This window comes from Mus caroli, chromosome 5 (assembly GCF_900094665.2).
Source record: "Mus caroli chromosome 5, CAROLI_EIJ_v1.1, whole genome shotgun sequence".
Taxonomy (NCBI): domain Eukaryota; kingdom Metazoa; phylum Chordata; class Mammalia; order Rodentia; family Muridae; genus Mus; species Mus caroli.
In genome coordinates, this window is record NC_034574.1 from 8,051,050 (window position 1) to 8,068,491 (window position 17,442).

At 39.1% G+C, this 17,442-nt stretch overlaps 1 pseudogene; it reads right to left on the bottom strand.

The window, feature by feature from the left end:
• Positions 1 to 16,647: 16,647 nt before the first annotated feature.
• Positions 16,648 to 17,442, bottom strand: part of LOC110295191 — a 1,745-nt pseudogene continuing 950 nt past the window's right edge.

Here is a 17,442-nt window from a genome sequence, read left to right on the forward strand (position 1 = left end):
CTAAGCAGAGGACAACTGAACTTGGAACAAAGGCAGATGACTTAACCTGTTATCAGTTGCTTCAAATTCTTTGTTTTCTTTCCTTTTTCTTTTTTCATGCTATGAAAACTTAGATAGTTGTGCCTGGCTTCACTGGGGGTTAACCTCATCCTGTTCCTGTCCTGAGGCTCCGATGAAAGCCTCTTTGATAATTTTTGATGACTACCAAGGGCATTTCCCCACAGCTGGCAAAGCAATATTTAATCCAGGTGCTTTAATAGGCACTGAGCCCATCATTGTTTTGAAGATAGAGAAGTTTAGGTGTTTTGATTTTGATTATAGTGACTGGAAGTGTCTATAAGGGACTTTCCAAAAGAAATTGTTATGTGACTCTATGGCTCAAGTGTCAAATATAGACCTTCAGTGTTAGTGGTCATCATTCAATCTGCTTAAACTTCTAGAAGGTAGAAAAGGACAGAAGACTGAATTGACTCTTCTGAACTAGGGATATGATTCTTCTGAGTTTTAGATGTCAGAATTCTGGGTTCTCTAGAATTTGAACTTGGAGATGCAGAACAACTTCTTCTGAGGCGCTAGGGCCTTCAGCTTCATTACTTTATCACTTTTCTTTGGAACACTTCAGGTTTAGACTGAACCACTTGGCTGGGTCTCCCATTCACCTGATTCTAAACACCTCTCTTGGTTGCTCATTATCAAGCAGGCCACTTCCCCCTGGGCAATCCTCATACATCCCACTTTAGGGTCCATTTGTGTCTGACTGCAGAGCCCTAACTAAAACAACTCAGAGTAGTGTCCTCAGGGTTTAGTCATGTCATGCCCATTATAGTCCAATTTATTTTCAAACTTTGTTTTCATTTGTTCTCCTGATTATTTTGAGGTCTTTCATTTATAAGTTAGATTCGTTTTGTAGTAAATCAAAATAAGAATGTATTTGGTGACTTAACTGGCAACATATCACACTCCTAGTTGATAACATATATTTCTAATATATTTTGGGGCATTTTCATGTACCATGAGGTTCCTTTATGACATCAGTAAGGACTTGCCGCGTATCTGTCCTCCATGAATCAATAGGTTTATTGTCACCATTTTGATGAAAATGTTTAAAAATCAATGTATGAGTACCAGGGCGTTATCTCTGAAGGTTCTGAGTGAGGGAATTTTCCTGTTGCTTCTACTATCTGGTGACTCCCTTCCTGAAAAAGGTGGATTTCCATAGTAAGTACATGTTCTGTCCCATTGTTTTGATTTTGTTTCTCCACAACCATCACTGTTTTTCTCTGTTTCAATCTCCTTTCAATTTCCTTTTAGAAAATTGGGTATATGGCTTATGCTAAGTCAAGGATGATTTCATTTGCAAGAGAGGAGGGATTTTCATTTAATATCACTAAAACTTTAAAAATTGCTTTTAATTTACACATTTGTATTTCTGATCTTCAAACATAATAATATTTCTTCTATGGAATGACTGGTAAGGGAAATAATATGTAACTATTCAAACTGGTCAGTGGCAGAGAGGACTGATTACCTGTTCAGCAGAGCCTTGTGTATACTCCCCTCTTCTGCAATGTTACTGGTTGAAGCAGCTGCTCAAAGGTTGCTTTGTTTTCTTTCCTTACGTTCTTGAAATTCCTGTCATCCCTATATGTATATTTTCCCCAGAACTTTGAGTAGAAAGAGTTTTGTATCTGGGCTTTCAACATCCCCCATGTTCACATCATCTTCCACCCGAAGTTAAGGACTCAGAAGTTCTAGAAAAGAAAAGCAGAACATCGAACATCGTACGGATAGTTCCTATAAGCTGGCTCTGCCAACCTATGGAGCAATTCGATGCTTAGCAGGTGTGGGAAGTGTTCATTCTGATCAAAATGAGAAGAGCTACCTGGAGAAGACAAGACACATTCTAGTTGGCCAGAGTGAGTGTTCCTGAATTTGGATTTTCTAGGTAAAGGAGGGGGAGGGGGAGGGGGAGGAGGAGCTTCTAGCACAATAGCTATTACAGTTGCAGAGGTCAAAAAGAATAGTGAATGACTCAGATTGGTCATTGGGCACGTATGTTCGCCATTCTAAGTAACAGCTATAAACCCAGGAAAAGCCATGCACTGGGTATTTATGATTGTCATGGAGTCAGAGTGTCCACAGAAACTTTCCAGAGTGTCCACAGAAACTTTCCATGCTAGGTCAGAATGACCTGAGTGGTTGCTTACTCATGACTTACATTTCAGGGTGAAAAAAAAGTGTGCCCTCATTTTCCTGACAACTTAAACAGTTTCTCAAATGGAAAACAAGTCTGTCAACTAGGACCATCTGTGCTGGACACTTTCACAAATAAGAAAACTATTGTGCAAGCAATTGAAATTTTGAATTTTGCTGCAGTTACTGCTAACCTAATAGGTATAGAACATGGTACATGGAAGGAAGTTATACCCTAGTTACCAGCCAACGCCTGTCCTACAGATTTAGTTGTCATATGGAAAATTGTACAAAAATAGATTCCCAGTTTGAGTAGCTTGAGGTCAATCACACATGTAGGCAAAAGTTTTGTAGGTTAATTTTTGTAATAGCAAGGATGAAGTCAAACGATTTTTAACTTCATTAAGAACAACTGCTTATAAACTGCCTTTCAAACAACTTTAAAATAAAAAGCAGCTTCAGAGTTCACTACACAAGAAGTTAGGATATGACTAATTCAATAGCACGGCTAATCCAACTTTGCTAGACTTCTGATTAAATTGGTATATCTAGAACCTTCTAACTGCACCAAAGGAGTCAGTTACATTTATCTTTTACATGATCCTGATATGCTCAACACCTACAAGAAAAGGCATAGCTCAAAGTGACTTGTATATAGAATTCACTTGGATAAAAAAATACAGAAAAGCTATAAAAGATTTAAGATAATTCTACTGACGAGTTCTAAGTAAACCCCTTCACACTCACATAGTCATCACTAATTTTGGAAAGATATTTAAGTATCAGGAATATTTTCCTATCATGTCCTTATACAGATCAGGGATGTCAGTATAAAAGAGGGGTGTTGCTAGTTGCAAAGTCAAATTCTATTTTTTTCATGTAGAATATAGATATTTTATTATCCACAAGACATTTTTCAAATTTTTATGGGTCCATTATGCTTATTCATCATTTAAGAAGGCATTATGCATTTTCTTTAGAAAATGATTGGTTTTTTTCTTTTTTTAATTAGATATTTTCTTTATTTACATTTCAAATGTTGTCCCCTTTTCTCATTTCCCCTCAGAAAACTTCCTATTTCTTTCCCCCTCCCCCTGCTCTCCTGCTTCCTGGCCCTGATGTTCCCCTACACTGGGGCAGAGAGCCTTGACAGAACCAAGAGCCTCTCCTCCTACTGATGACCAGCTAGGCCATCCTCTGCTACATATGCAGCTGGAGCTATGAGTCCCACCATATGTACTTTTTGGTTGGTGATTTAGTCCCTGGGAGCTAATTCATATTGTTGTGTCTCCTATGGGGCTTATGTTATGTTAACGCCATCAGTTCCTTGGATCCTCAAATTCTAAAACAAAAAATTTAAACAGACTGAGACACCAAGCCTAAACAGCACCTGATTTCCTGCCCAGTTCTCTGCTCTTCTGCTGTGTGAGGAACTCTGGACTGACGAGATGTACCTTCTTGATGACACCATAAATATCAAGCTTAGACATAGTCAGTCTTGGCCAAAGAAAGTTTACTGGAGAATAACAAAACAGAGGCTTTAATAATGTCTGTATTGCTGCTTATTGCCTTGTCTTCCATGAAGAAATAGTGGTGTGAAAATGTCCTGGAGAACTATTGGCCTCAGAAACTTAAAAAAACTTGTAGGTTAGAGTGAACTCCACATGAAGCCTGAGCCTAAACCAAACTAACTTGCAAACTGATGCAAGGTTACATATTCTAGTTACAAACATGTACAGGAGTAAAATCAAGTCCTCTCTGAGAATTCCATTCTGAGAAGGTCTCTCTTTTGTTTTCAATTATTATTATACCAATACTTGACTAATGCAAAAATAATTAAAATAAAATTTTCAATCTGCCAGGGAATTTCTGCCTTTTAATTTCCTCTCAAAATTACTAATAATGAAGTGCTAATCACTGAGGAGGGCTTCATTATGGAATCTTTGGTATTCTTCTATTCTTCTTTTAAAAAATCCACTTCTCCACCTAAGCCATTTTTATATGAAATGAAACTTCTTGCAATATCATTTTACATAGTGCTCTTAAAATATACACTATATACTGTACACATTAAAATTACTTTAAATAAATAGAAAGTGATTGGTTTCTTATCATTTTTTTACAGAAAAAATAACACACTTTTAGATGTATAATTCCATGATACATGTACCTTTTCTTGATTTAAACATTAGTGTTATTCCAGCACATGTGTGGAGCAGTTGTCTTACTACAATAGTCATACTCATGGGACACAAATAATAAAACATAAATCTTCCATCAACACAACAAAGGTGAGCATTTTTCTATGTTTCTCTATACACTTTTGAGAATGGTTTTCCTATTGTATATTTAACAGTGGAGAAGCTTGTGCACCCAGAAACTGGTAAAAGTTTGATAGAATGACTTCAACACTCTGTTATTTTCTGTCTATTTTTCTTTACTATTAATTATTGGGTTTAATGCATTTTCTTTAATCTGTAACAGGTGACTTTGGGGAAAATAATAAGAAATTGAAAAGAACTGGTTCGTTACTATGGTTTCTCTTGAACATAGTCTAAAGATTTTCCATCTTGAAACCAACTGTCCTATTTTCTCTCATGGTTAGATTGTCTTCCAGTGTTAGAGGAGTGGCTTGGATTGATTCTGATATCATTGATAGTCTGCCATAGTCAGTGAGAAATCCCGTTTACAGGCATAAGGTGGTGAGCTGCTGAAGAAGACATCCAATGTTGCCCTCTCTCTCTCTCTCTCTCTCTCTCTCTCTCTCTCTCTCTCTCTCTCTCACACACACACACACACACACACACACACATGCATAAACAGTCATACACAAATATATACCTCACAAATACACTTACAAATAATAATGATAACAGAAAAAGCAACATAAGCTAGCTACTCACTAGAAACACTGTTTTCAGAGTCTTTCCATTTTGTTGACTCCTAACATGGATACTCAGTCCAAATACAGTTCATTTCTTGGGAACAAAACATCATTTACACTTGACACTTTGAGTTAAAGCTTCGTATTTCCTTGGCTTGAGATAAAAACATTTGAGGAGAATACTTTAATGTTTGAGAAGAGAAAATTTGCCCCCCATCCTTTTTCTCCTCATGTCTATCACCATTTCCTATGAGTTGCATGTATCTGGGCAAAGAATGGGGCATTTAGACAAAAATGAAAAAGAAAACACAAATAGTAGTTGAAACAAGATTTCATGGCCTATAATTCCCACAGAATCTAGCAAGCATTGAATTCAATCTGCATTACAAAATAGTCCATGTAAATGTTTTAGACACTGAGAGAGGGAGGGATAAAATTTTATTTAAAGTAGAGAGAATCAATTTAGTTGAATACAGTTTGATGACAACAGGACTTCATTCAAATCAATTTCCCCCAAGCAAAAATTAAAACACTCTTCCTCTTAAGAATAATTATGCAAAAATCTTTGCTGCTGATAGTTTGTGAGGGTATTTTTTGGAATAAGTAACTGAGAAAACAATATAATTTGAATCTACTTAGTGTAACAGAAAGAACTATAGAAATTCTAGAAGAAAAAAGTTATTGAGATACAAATTAGTTTATATAAAAACACTAAAAGGAAAAACAGTTTGTTCTTTGAAAAAAAATCTCACTTCCAAGCCTCTGTGTAATATTAGTAAATTAAACAGGATTTATAAAACAAGTCTATGAATTTCCTATTCTAAAGAAAAGAAATATAAATGCTTGAGTCATACCATGATATATGCAAGGTCAGGCTAATTTTGGAGCCAGATGTCTTGAACACTATTAATATTTTCATATATTTATTGGAACAAATTATCTCTACATTATAAAATTTATAGGTACCAGGCTCCCAGATAATGAAATAACACTTTCTTCAGGCATATAATGAATATACTTATCCTTTGCATATATACATTCAACTTGATTGACTATGTAACTACGTATAAACAAAATTGAAATAAGAGAATTTAACATGGATAAGCTATCTCAGCATTTAAATGTTTTTTTTGTTATTGTTTGTTTTGTTTTGTTTTTCTCATTTTATTCTCTAAACAGAGCCCTGTTTGTATGGCAAACACAACAAACATGGGCTTTTTGTCACCAGTTACTTTTCGATATTTTCACTTGCTAATTCAAGAACTAGGGTTGGGATGGGAGTTTGGGGATTGAATGCAGACTTTTCTCTCAGGGAGAAATATATCTATCATTATTCATGACTATTATTTATCTTCTAGAGAAATTCTTCCTTCCTGCCCAGCAGTGGTGGCACATACCTTTAATCCCAGCACTTCGGAGGCAGAGGCAGGTAGATTTCTGAGTTCAAGGCCAGCCTGATCTACAAAGTGAGTTCCAGGACAGCCAAAGCTATATAGAGAAATCCTGTCTCAAAAAACAAACAAACAAACAAACAAACAAACAAAAAACAAAAAGAGAAAGAAAGAAAGAGAGAGAGAGAGAGAGAGAGAGAGAGAAGGAAAGGAAAGAAAAGAAAGGAAAGGAAAAGAAAAGAAAAGAAAAGAAAAGAAAAGAAAAGAAAAGAAAAGAAAAGAAAAGAAAAGAAAAGAAAAGAAAAGGAAAGGAAAGGAAAGAAAATTCTTCCTTGCTTCCATGGGCATGGCTAAAATATACTGTGTGGAATTAACTCCTTTGTGTCTGACAAAAATTGTTTCCTTAGGGAAGGAGCACCAGTCAGAGCCAGTTTCCAAGGCCAATTTATTTAAGGTCTCTTTTAGGGTCCTGTTTATTCTCTCTACCTGTCTTGAGCTCTAGGCATGGTACACACAATGGAGCTTCCAAGTAGTCACCAATATCTCTTCCAATCCCTGACACCTTAGAAACAAAAGCAGGACCGTTATCCAATCCAATTACCTTGGTCACTCTGAACCTCGGGAAGATTTTTTTCCAATATCTTCTTCACTACTACAGTAGCTGTTTCTTGCTAGGTGGAGAAAGCCTCAACCCATTCAGAGAAAGTATCTATAAACACTAGAAAGTATTTATAACCATTTTTTCCTAGCTTAACTTCTGTAAAATCGACCTCCCAATATACCCCAGGTCTTTTGCCCTGTTTGCTCTTGGCTGCATAAGCATTTGCTTGCTGACAAACCGTACACTATTCTACTGTCTCTCTGGCTAAAAACCTAAGGTCTTTTATATATACCCGAGATCCCTTGACTGCTTGGAGGAGATTCTTATCCCCTAAATGAGTCCATCTATGTACTTGGTCAAGAACGTCTTCAGCTTGTTTTCTGGGAAGTATAGTTTTTCCTTCTTGTGTGCCACTGTCCTTCCTTCTCTATAGTAGTTCTTAGGGTGGCTAGCAATCTGCGTTTTTTCTTCTTTAGTATATTCTAAGTGAGGACATCACTTGGTCTAGTCCCGTTTCCCAGCAGGTGTCTCTTGTAGGCCCAAAACCGGGATAAGCTCCTGCATAGCCACTTCTGGATCCACTTGATCTGGCTGGTTATTGCCTTGGGCAACTAAATCTTTTCCCTTCTGATGTCCTGGCCCTGTTTTGAGCCTGGAACACCCCTACCATTTTAACCAGACCCCTTTTGAGATGTTGTTTGTACCCCAATTCCTTGGTGTCCACTGGGCCCTCCCTGGAGTTATTCCAATTCACTGATCGGAACCTTTTCTTGAGGCTCTAAGCCCTTTAGTCAATACAACACCAAATTTGGCCCAAACTGTCTGTGTTATATGCACCAGGGATGCCAGAGACTCCCCACTGGTGACTGGGTCTACCTCCGGAGACATCAGGCACACTCACTGGAACCCCTGTGGAAGGGACCCTTCCAGGTGCTGCTAACCATTCCCACAGTTCTCAAGGTGGATGGTATTGCTGTGGCCTGGGTGCACGCTTCTCATGTGAAACCTGAAGATGTCCCACTCCCCAGGAATCCCTGCTGGATGGTACAGACAAGATGGACAATACACTCAAGCTCAAAATCACTCGACCTTGGTCATGTGACCTGGTGGTACCTTTTCCCCCTTCATATACAACCTTCATGTGCTCATCTGCCAAACCTGTTATGGCACTTACTGTCTCCCTTCTGTTGGCATTGGGGTTGGCCAGGACAGCCACTGGGACCTCTACTTTGGTCTTACAAGAGAAAATGTATGACACTCTGATGGCAGCCATATAGATATAGATATAGAATAGAAACTCCCATAAGTCACCTTCAAGAATCATTGACTTCATTATCAGAAGTAGTGAAAGACATGAAATTTCAAGACCTGCAAGTCATATAAAGTACTAAGAAATTGCTGGCTGGTTTGTGAGCCTAGAGGCTGCATGGGGCTGAGAAAAAAAGAGAAACAAACCTGGGTATGCCCCGTAGTTAAAACATTCCTGGGAACAGCTCAACTTTAAAGATAAAGAGGAATGTGAGGACATAACAGGGCTATCTGAACTGAATCAACAACTCACAGAAATCTCACACCCTGCACGTACATGTAATTTTTCTGCTGATGTTTGAATAAGCCAATAGTGTGTCACTATGCTGAATTCAACACCCCTAACCCCCTTAACCCATAAAAACCCCTAGCTTTCGAGCCTCATGGCCTACATCCGTTATCTCCTCGGTCCGGAGCTCCGTCATTAAACGACCTCATGTAATTACATCAACATGGTCCTTCGTGATTTTTTGGGTGCACACCGAATTGGGAATTGAGTGGGGGTTTCCCCACTAGGTACTACAGAATAGGAGGAGATTAGACTTACTTTTCCTGCAGCAATGAGGGCTAGGTGCTGCCTTATCTGAGGAGTGTTGCTTTTATATAGGCCATCCTGTGGTTGTTGAAGATTCAGTGACAAAGGTGAGAGAAAGAAGGGCTAGCCAAGTGGAAGAGAGAAAGAGGACACAGTCAGGGTTGATTCAAGTCTTGGTTTAATGCCTCCAGTTGATTAACCACCCTCATATCCACCTTGTTAGAACCCCTAATTCTTCTTCTGCTATTATTGACCTTTTGACCCTGCTTGTTGAACAAGCTGATAACCTTCATAAAAGAGAGAATAGGAGCAGTACAGATGATGGTTCTATGCCAACAATATGAGACCCTGAGGACAGGACCTGAAGAATATGAGTTAGTTACCAGAGACCCCTGAGGGTGGCTCCAGGATTGGAGCTTGTATAAGAAAAAGGGAGGAATGAGGGCTTTCCCCCTAAGGGCTTTTCCAGTCCTACACCCTCCTTCAGCTTCCTTCTCCCACCTGGGGTCAAGGCTAGGCCAAGTTCTACTCTCCACTCACAGGAACATTCTTAAGTAAAAAATTCTCTGAATGTACTGACAGATAGTCACCTGACCCTCTGGAAAGTCCCAGGTAGAGTTCAAGTATGTGTCGTGCTTGCTAGCCAATAGATTTAATGGCCAATAAGTTTGACCTGTAACCTTGCTGATGTAACCTGTGCCCCTAAGAAGTATAAAAACTGCTTGTAATAGTCATTTGGGGTTGCCTTCTAGTCATTCACCATGAGGGACTGACTAAGGGTCAACCTGGATGCACCAAAAAATAAATCTCTTGCTTTTGAAAAAAAAAAAAAAGGTTTCCTTGACAATTATTGACAGTAGATTATATCAAGTGTCTCATTAGTTTCCTTCTTAATATCACAAGAGATGCCTATCATTCTTGCTTAACTTGGCCAACGATTCTGCAAGATCAGTCTAGTAAAATTGCCCCTTAGTTTTGATGGTTGCTTTTCGTGACTTTTCATCCAGGGAAAATCATCCTGCTCGTTTTCTCCATTTTTCTCCTTTTGCCTTATTTACTTGGAAGTGAGCTTTGTATCCCCCTCTACAATACTAGAATTCCAATAATGTCTGTCTTACTGTTTAATATGCATTGTGAGTAGATTTTTTTTCTTGATGGTTACTGTACAATTTTTTGTTAAAAACATAAATTGCAATTTTGAACACCTAATTTTAATTTTAATATAATAAAGCTACTTTGTGATTTCTTTTTGGGGGTTTCTTCAGGATGTATGTCCTTCCCGATGTTTTGTATATCTGTGTTTGTCATTGAGTGTGTGTGTGCCTGTGCATATGTGTGTGTATGTGTAAGAGAAAGAGAGAGAGAGAGAGAAAGACTTTTGATATCTGCCTCTCACAAGTAGTTATGTCAAACATGCTCAGAACGTATTTTAAAACTATATTAATTTTAGTTGTAGCCACAGTTTTCTGTGGCTTCTGGAAAATTAGGCTTATTGGGAAAGTTGATTGTCACATTCCTTTTAAATTCTACTAGTAGATTACTCTTTTCTATGATCTCATTTTTCTTAAGGTAGCATTACTTGCAACGAACATTAACAATGTATGGTATTAACACGCTTCTTTCAAAGTTTCCCATATAGGAAAAGTTATGTATTCTAATTTCCTGATTACCACAGTAATAGCTCTAGCAAGTGCTTTTGTACCATTGTTACTGTTGTTGTTACATCTCTCCACCCCCCCCCCACCACACACACTATTTTTCCTAAAAGTAGCTTTGTTATTCACTGCTTTGTTTTGAAATTGTGAGTGGGATGGGGTTGTTAATGACAGTGATCTACTTCCATTATTATTGTTGTTATTATCGTTATTATTATTATTTGATCAGCAAATATCAAACAATACTAAATAGCAAATAACCATAAAATTTATGTATTTTTGGACATGCTTCTCCAGAAGAGCTACAGGCTATTTTCTAACTCAGAACTGAAAATTGGATTTCAATATGTGCTGAGATTTTCCACAATTTTCCTATATGAGCAACTATACAGATGTAATTTTTTAAATGCGTAAGAAATCAGGACTGAAGCATCTGTTCAAGTTTATCACTTAAGGTTCTGTTACCTGTAGTAATTCTTATGGAAAAAGCACAACATGGACCAAATAACAAAATCTGTAACCCACTTTGTGTCCTGCATGATCATCTGGTCAATTCTGACAGTGGTGAATTACAAAGTGAACATTTATCAATTGATCAACCTAGCATTCATCTATCAAGTCTCTAATTCATTCTACACTAATCTGAGCTGTAGCTACAATGACATAAAAGATGTTGAAATTTATAATTTAAACAGGCATGTATATATATAAATTAATGTTTAGGGATATTACTACTCTTCTATTTACATGAAGATATATAAAATATGCAAAATCTTTAATAGTTAATCCCCAAAGTGAATCTTTTTATCAAAATGTTTAAGCAATTACTCCAGAAGTTACATATGTATCCATTTCTTCCTAACATATTTAATGGTCATATAATTTCCAATATATCACAAAAAACAAGCGTTTTCCCCATTTCATCTTTTTATTTTGATAATTATTTAAGTATTTTGGACCTTATATCCCAAAGATATATTGTTAGTGACTTTTTTATTATGTTGACAAATATACCTGAAATATATGTTTCTTATTTATATATATTTAGAATTACCAGGCATTTGTCTTTTTATTCAGTTGAATTATCATTTAAGATTTTAATTATGGATTCTAAACTGAGTTACACAAAAGTAGAGTGAAATCTTGAATAGTTATATGAAGAGGTTAATATGTGTCCAATATGCATACATGTGATAATAAACACATCTGCCTGCATTATTTTATGTTAATTCTCATCAGAAATTCTAAAACAAAAGTAACATTTTTAACTTATGACTTACAGAAGCAAATAAGAAAACAAAATAAGAAAAATTTTAAAAATTGTAACTAGAAGGTAATTAGGTTACTTTATCTGAATTATCAGGGTTCTCTAGAAATTTGAGGTCTCAAATATGTTTCCAGTTTAATTTTCAATCACAGACAGTTTAAAGAGTAAGCAGGCTAATATTTAACTGTCAGTTCCTCCATGGGCTTGGTTTTTTCTAGTGACTAATAGAATTCAAGGTTATTACTTTGCCAAAACACAGAAATACTGCTTGGGGGTATGATTTGCCAATGTGAAACAACTTTGAAGGCTGAGTTGGCTTCACTAATGACAGCTTTGCCTGACACTACATCCTGCTTCATCATATGTCCAGGTGTTACACATTGCTCATAGTACAAAGCAGTTGACAAGTTGAAGATGACCAGGCCTTTTGTCAAAGCTGAAAATGTAGCTTCTGGCCAACAGAGTAAGAACTCTATCAATGTGAGTGACAACCCAAGACACTACTGGTAGATCATCAAAATGAAGAGTTACCAATGGAGTGTTTTCTGTAGTGGTGGTTTCAGAGGGGTAGGGGGGAGGGAGTTTTATGCTAATGAGTTTAAGTAAGGACACATGTGTAATTTACGTCTAATGGTTGGATGAAAGCAAGATACTTGTACAAGCATATATTTGTTCCTGACAGTAACACACTTTTTTACTACATTAAATTTACATTCCACCTCCTCACTAGGAAACAAAAATAGGCAAGTTTATATGAAAAATAACACAGAGATATTTTATTTAAAACAATTTCTAAAAACATTTACTTTAATAATCTCTCTAACCTTGTTAGTGATGAATGTATTTCAGAATCCAGTGTTAATATAAAGAAGGTTCTCTCCAGTTATATCATTAAGATGCTCAGCATTATGATATAAAATAATTCAACAGTAGAGACATGGAGAAATTGGAAAAAAATATTTTGGTAACCAAAGGACCATGATTTTGCAGTGCAGAAGCTAAGGGTTGTTTAATGTCCTGAAACATAAGACAGAACATCTGAGCAAGATCAGGCAAACTATTATTGAATTCCACTCAGTAATTCCTATTATTCAGCTCTTCGGTTCACTTTCATCTTATAAATCATTAAATCACTACCAGCCAGTCACTGTCTGCATTTTCTAACTATTTCAAACACAATTACCATTCTCTATGTTTCATTTGTATGCATGTTGGAAATAGAAAGTCAGCTTTTCTTGGAACCAATATATCCATATTGTCGATATTTAGAAGAAAAGATGAAAAGAAATATAAGATGGAAAAAGCTTTTTATATTAGAGTTATTTTTCATGAATGGGAATAATAATCATACTCAACCCATTACTTTTTAAAGAAGTTACTGTGAAATATTATGGGAAGTTTGAAACTCAGAAATAATAGTACTTAATCATAAATTGTTTGGACCTCATCTTTACTCAGAGATAGGCTTTACAAAATCAGGTGACTCTGTGTTTACCTGACATAAAAAACACTTTATTTACAAGGAAACACACTCACGTATATCTTATGTTTACAGCAGGTTCATCCGTCCGGTCCTCCAGTCCCTGATATTGCAGGTGAGTTCCAATTTAGTTAGGGTGATGTGTATTATGAGAAGTGTATCACCTGAGAGGGCCCCACAGCATGGTCATCAGTAAGGAAGCATATACAAAGCTGCCACGCACCTAGGGTTATTTCACAACCATCAACCTATGTGAGGTCATTGTTAACTGAAATATTGCTATGTAGCTCATGAATCTAATATATCATCATACTGCTGGAAAATTACGAAAATAAACATATATACTGGTAAATCTCTCTGTTTCAAATATTTTACAAGGACAGGTAAGGAAACACATAAGTATATTTATTATTTATTTACTGTACTCCCAATGATCATACAAACCACCTCCCAAATCTCTAATGATCATGTAGCATGAGACAATAAAATTGAGAAAAAACCAGATTGAGAATTAAGAATTCATCTGGCTTCTTTTGTGTCCAGCCACCGTAGGGAGAGGAATCTCCACTGTCACTTAGCATCTGCAATGGGTGGTTGTGCAGAACTGATCTGTGGGGTGCTGCACAGGGAAATAAAGGAGTGGGAGACCAGCATCCCACCAGAGCTCGAGTAGATAGTTGCGGGACTGCATGGAACCACTGCGGGTCGGGACCAGCTTCCGGCTTCACAGGCTGCACAACCCTGTTCCTGGGGGTGGGGTAGGCGCAGTCTCAGCTCCAACTCTTGGGCACCACAGGTCACTGGGTACGACGGGAGAACTGGCTTGGGATCCTTGGGTTGCACGGGGCCAGAGAGGACAGGTTCTCACTCTCGGGCATCCCAGATCCCAGACCACTGTAATGTCGTGGAAGAGCTGAGAACAGATCCTTGGGCAGACTCTGGCCTGTGGCCCAAGGGAGGGTAGGGGGAGAGCTCTGGCAGGTTATGTGGAGGAAGAGAGACTCTGGCTAGCTCGGGCTACTAGCTCAGCAGGCAGCTTGGGTTGGCTGGTGGCCTTGGCTTGGAGCTCAGGAAGGCCTCCCAGTAGGAGGTTAAACACACAGCTCCTTAGAGGGAAACCTGCTCCATTGCTCTAACACAGCAGATCTCGATGAGCATAGATGGTCCATGGTTTGAAGGTGTTTACTCTAGAAAGGCAGAAAGACAGAGAGAGAGAGAGAGAGAGAGAGAGAAAGAGAGAGAGAGAGAGAGAAAGGAGGGCAGCCATGACCATGTGGAGAGAGGGGGTAAGAAAAAGGGAGGAGAGTGAGAGGTAAGAGACAAGTAGAGGAGAGAGCAAGAGCTTAAGAGAGAGAGGAGGGGCTGAGCAGCCCCTTTTATAGTGGGTTGGGATACCTTGCTGTTCCCAGGTAACTGTGCGGTGCCAGAATAGCAGGAGCTTGGGTCATTGTCTTGATAGAACCTAGTGGGGAACCCCCAACTCAATTCCCAATTGGGCATGCACCCAAAAATCACAAAGGACCATCTTGTAATTACATGAGGACGTTTAATGATGGAGCTCCAAACCGACATTCATCCCACACAGGAGATAAGGAATGTCGGCCATGAGGCAAGGAAGCTAGGGGTTTTTATGGAGTAAGTGGCTTAGGGGAGTGGAATTCAGCATAGCGACACACTATTGGCTTATTCAAACATTAACAGAAAGATTACATGTCAGCAAAAGGGCATCAGGACTTTGTTCCTGTGGGCTGGGGGCTTATCTTTGTTCACATAGCAACCAGTTGATGTATGACTTTACCCGGTGTCAAGGAGCAGTAGACAGAGGGGAGGTTCCGGCCAGGTGGTGTTGACCCAGACAAGATAGCCCTTCTTGTCCTTGCTTTTTTTATTTCTATAGTCAAGCTGTTATTAGGAATGTCTTAACAACAGCCCTGTCTCTTCTGCTTTGTTCTCAGCCCCAGGCCGCGGGCTCATAGACAACTCTTACATGAATCACAAGTTACAAAATCTCATTTTCCTTCAGTCTATGTGACTGATAGTCACAGGATTATGGAGTTGAGGTGTTGATGTGGTGTCAGGCACTTGTGTCTAGGAGCATAGCTTACGGTTTGGTCCCTTGTAGATTTTTCTACTGGGTCTCCCAAGTAAGCCTTGCTCAACCAGAACACAGACTGCCTTCCACTGTCCAACACTGATCCTGTTTGCTGATCAATATAAATAAGCCCATGGACAACATTAAGCCCCCAAATCTAAAGACTGGTCATCCCATCCACTATAACATCCCAAAACTCTGGGAGTGCTGTAGCCCACACGGCCTACAGCAAAAGGGTCATAGTAGCCATGAAACACACATCTGAGCAGTGAAAACCATCTGCTTCTTAGGTGAAGACCACCACTGATGAGAATGCAGCTTCAAGCACATTGTCTACAAGAACAAATACTGTCCTGTCCTGCCCATGGCAACCATTCACAGAGCCAATACCATTCTTTCAAAGCAAGGAGCCTGGGTTGGTAAAGAGAAAGAACGTCTGCTCCAACAAGAACTCTTTAGCCAAACACCAGAGGAAGTAGAGTTCACTGACTTTTCAACCAGCACCACTGCCACCACCAATAGATGATAGACAGATAGACAGACAGACAGATGATAGATAGATAGATAGATAGATAGATAGATAGATAGATAGATGATACATAAATGATAGATGATTGATAGGTGTTGGGGCTGGTCTGCGGCTCTCATGTCTGGGTTCAAGCCTGGGAGGCATTCTGGAGCTGAAAGAGAAGAGGGAATCTAGGTGGGTCAAGAAATAATGGAACCAAGACATGCTAGTCTGTTCAAGGTTCAAATGTTTAATAAAAATGTCTGCACTTATAAAGAAGGGAACCCATTCCCAGTCACGCCAAGTTTCTTGATGTAGAGATGTGAAGTTGTCAGAACAGCCTTTTAGCAGAAACTAGCCAAATTCATAGTTTGTAGTTAACTTGGGAAAATCTCGGAGAACTGGTTCGGCCTCAAGGCAGGTGGCAGGCAGTATCACATCAAAGGAGAGTGATGAGAAGCAGCACAGCAGGTGGCCCTGCCTCAGTAGCTTATGGTCTGAACCAGCCTGCCTAGGCTGAAGAAGGGTAACAGGTAGATAGAGAGGCAGATAGATTAAACAATAGACAGAAAAGAACAGAACTCAACTGACATTAATATTTCTTCTTCTTCTTCTTCTTCTTCTTCTTCTTCTTATTATTATTATTATTATTATTATTATTATTATTATAGCTTTTAGGAACTTTGTTTTCCTTCCACCTTTTTCTCCTTTGCTCAGATGTCTGCAAAGCAGCTCAGGACCACTCAGTAGTGGCTCCAACCCAGTCATTGGCCTGCACTGTGGAAGCTGCTGACCAGTCCTCAGTGGCTGGCTGCACACTCCAGTCTTCCTTGGGGAACTGCTGGATGAACAGGGAGAGTACTACACATCCTCAGACCAGTCAGCCACCTCAGGCTCAGTAGCAGTGAACTCAGGAGCTGGTGTGGTATATTCATCCTGGAATTCCTCCTTGGTCACAGCCTTCTCATCTACAGCCAACTTCTCCTTCTCAATCTCCTCTGGATCTCCATAAAAGATCAGGCATAACCTTCCATAGGTGCTCATGGGAGATAGTACCTCACATGCAGTGGTACTTCCCAGGCCAGCACCCACCACATCAGACCCACTGAGTGAGGTCCCTTGTTGTTGCATGGGATGGCAATGTCCACATAGCACAGGGGAGAATCTGTGTTACACAAAGCAATGGTGGGCAGGTCGACTGACATAAGAGACCTCTGTGAGGGGCTGGTGGTCTGTGAGAACTAAAAGAGGGCAGGAGGAGAAGTGGGAAGGGAGAATAGCCCATGTCTAGCCAGAGTTCCTCCTACACTCTGGGCAGGCAGACGCAGGAGGGCTGCCAGACGCTCTAAACCACTGGCCCCACTTGGCGGGGGATGGACAAGGGGTAACCTCTGATACCAGGGGCCCTGGGGTGACACCCTATAGCCCCAGGGTTATGGAAGAGAGGGCTAAGGGAGAGAGGTTCCCAATCAGTCAAGAGTAAGCGCAGCAGGTCTTGATGAACAGTCTATGGTTTTAGAGCTTTATT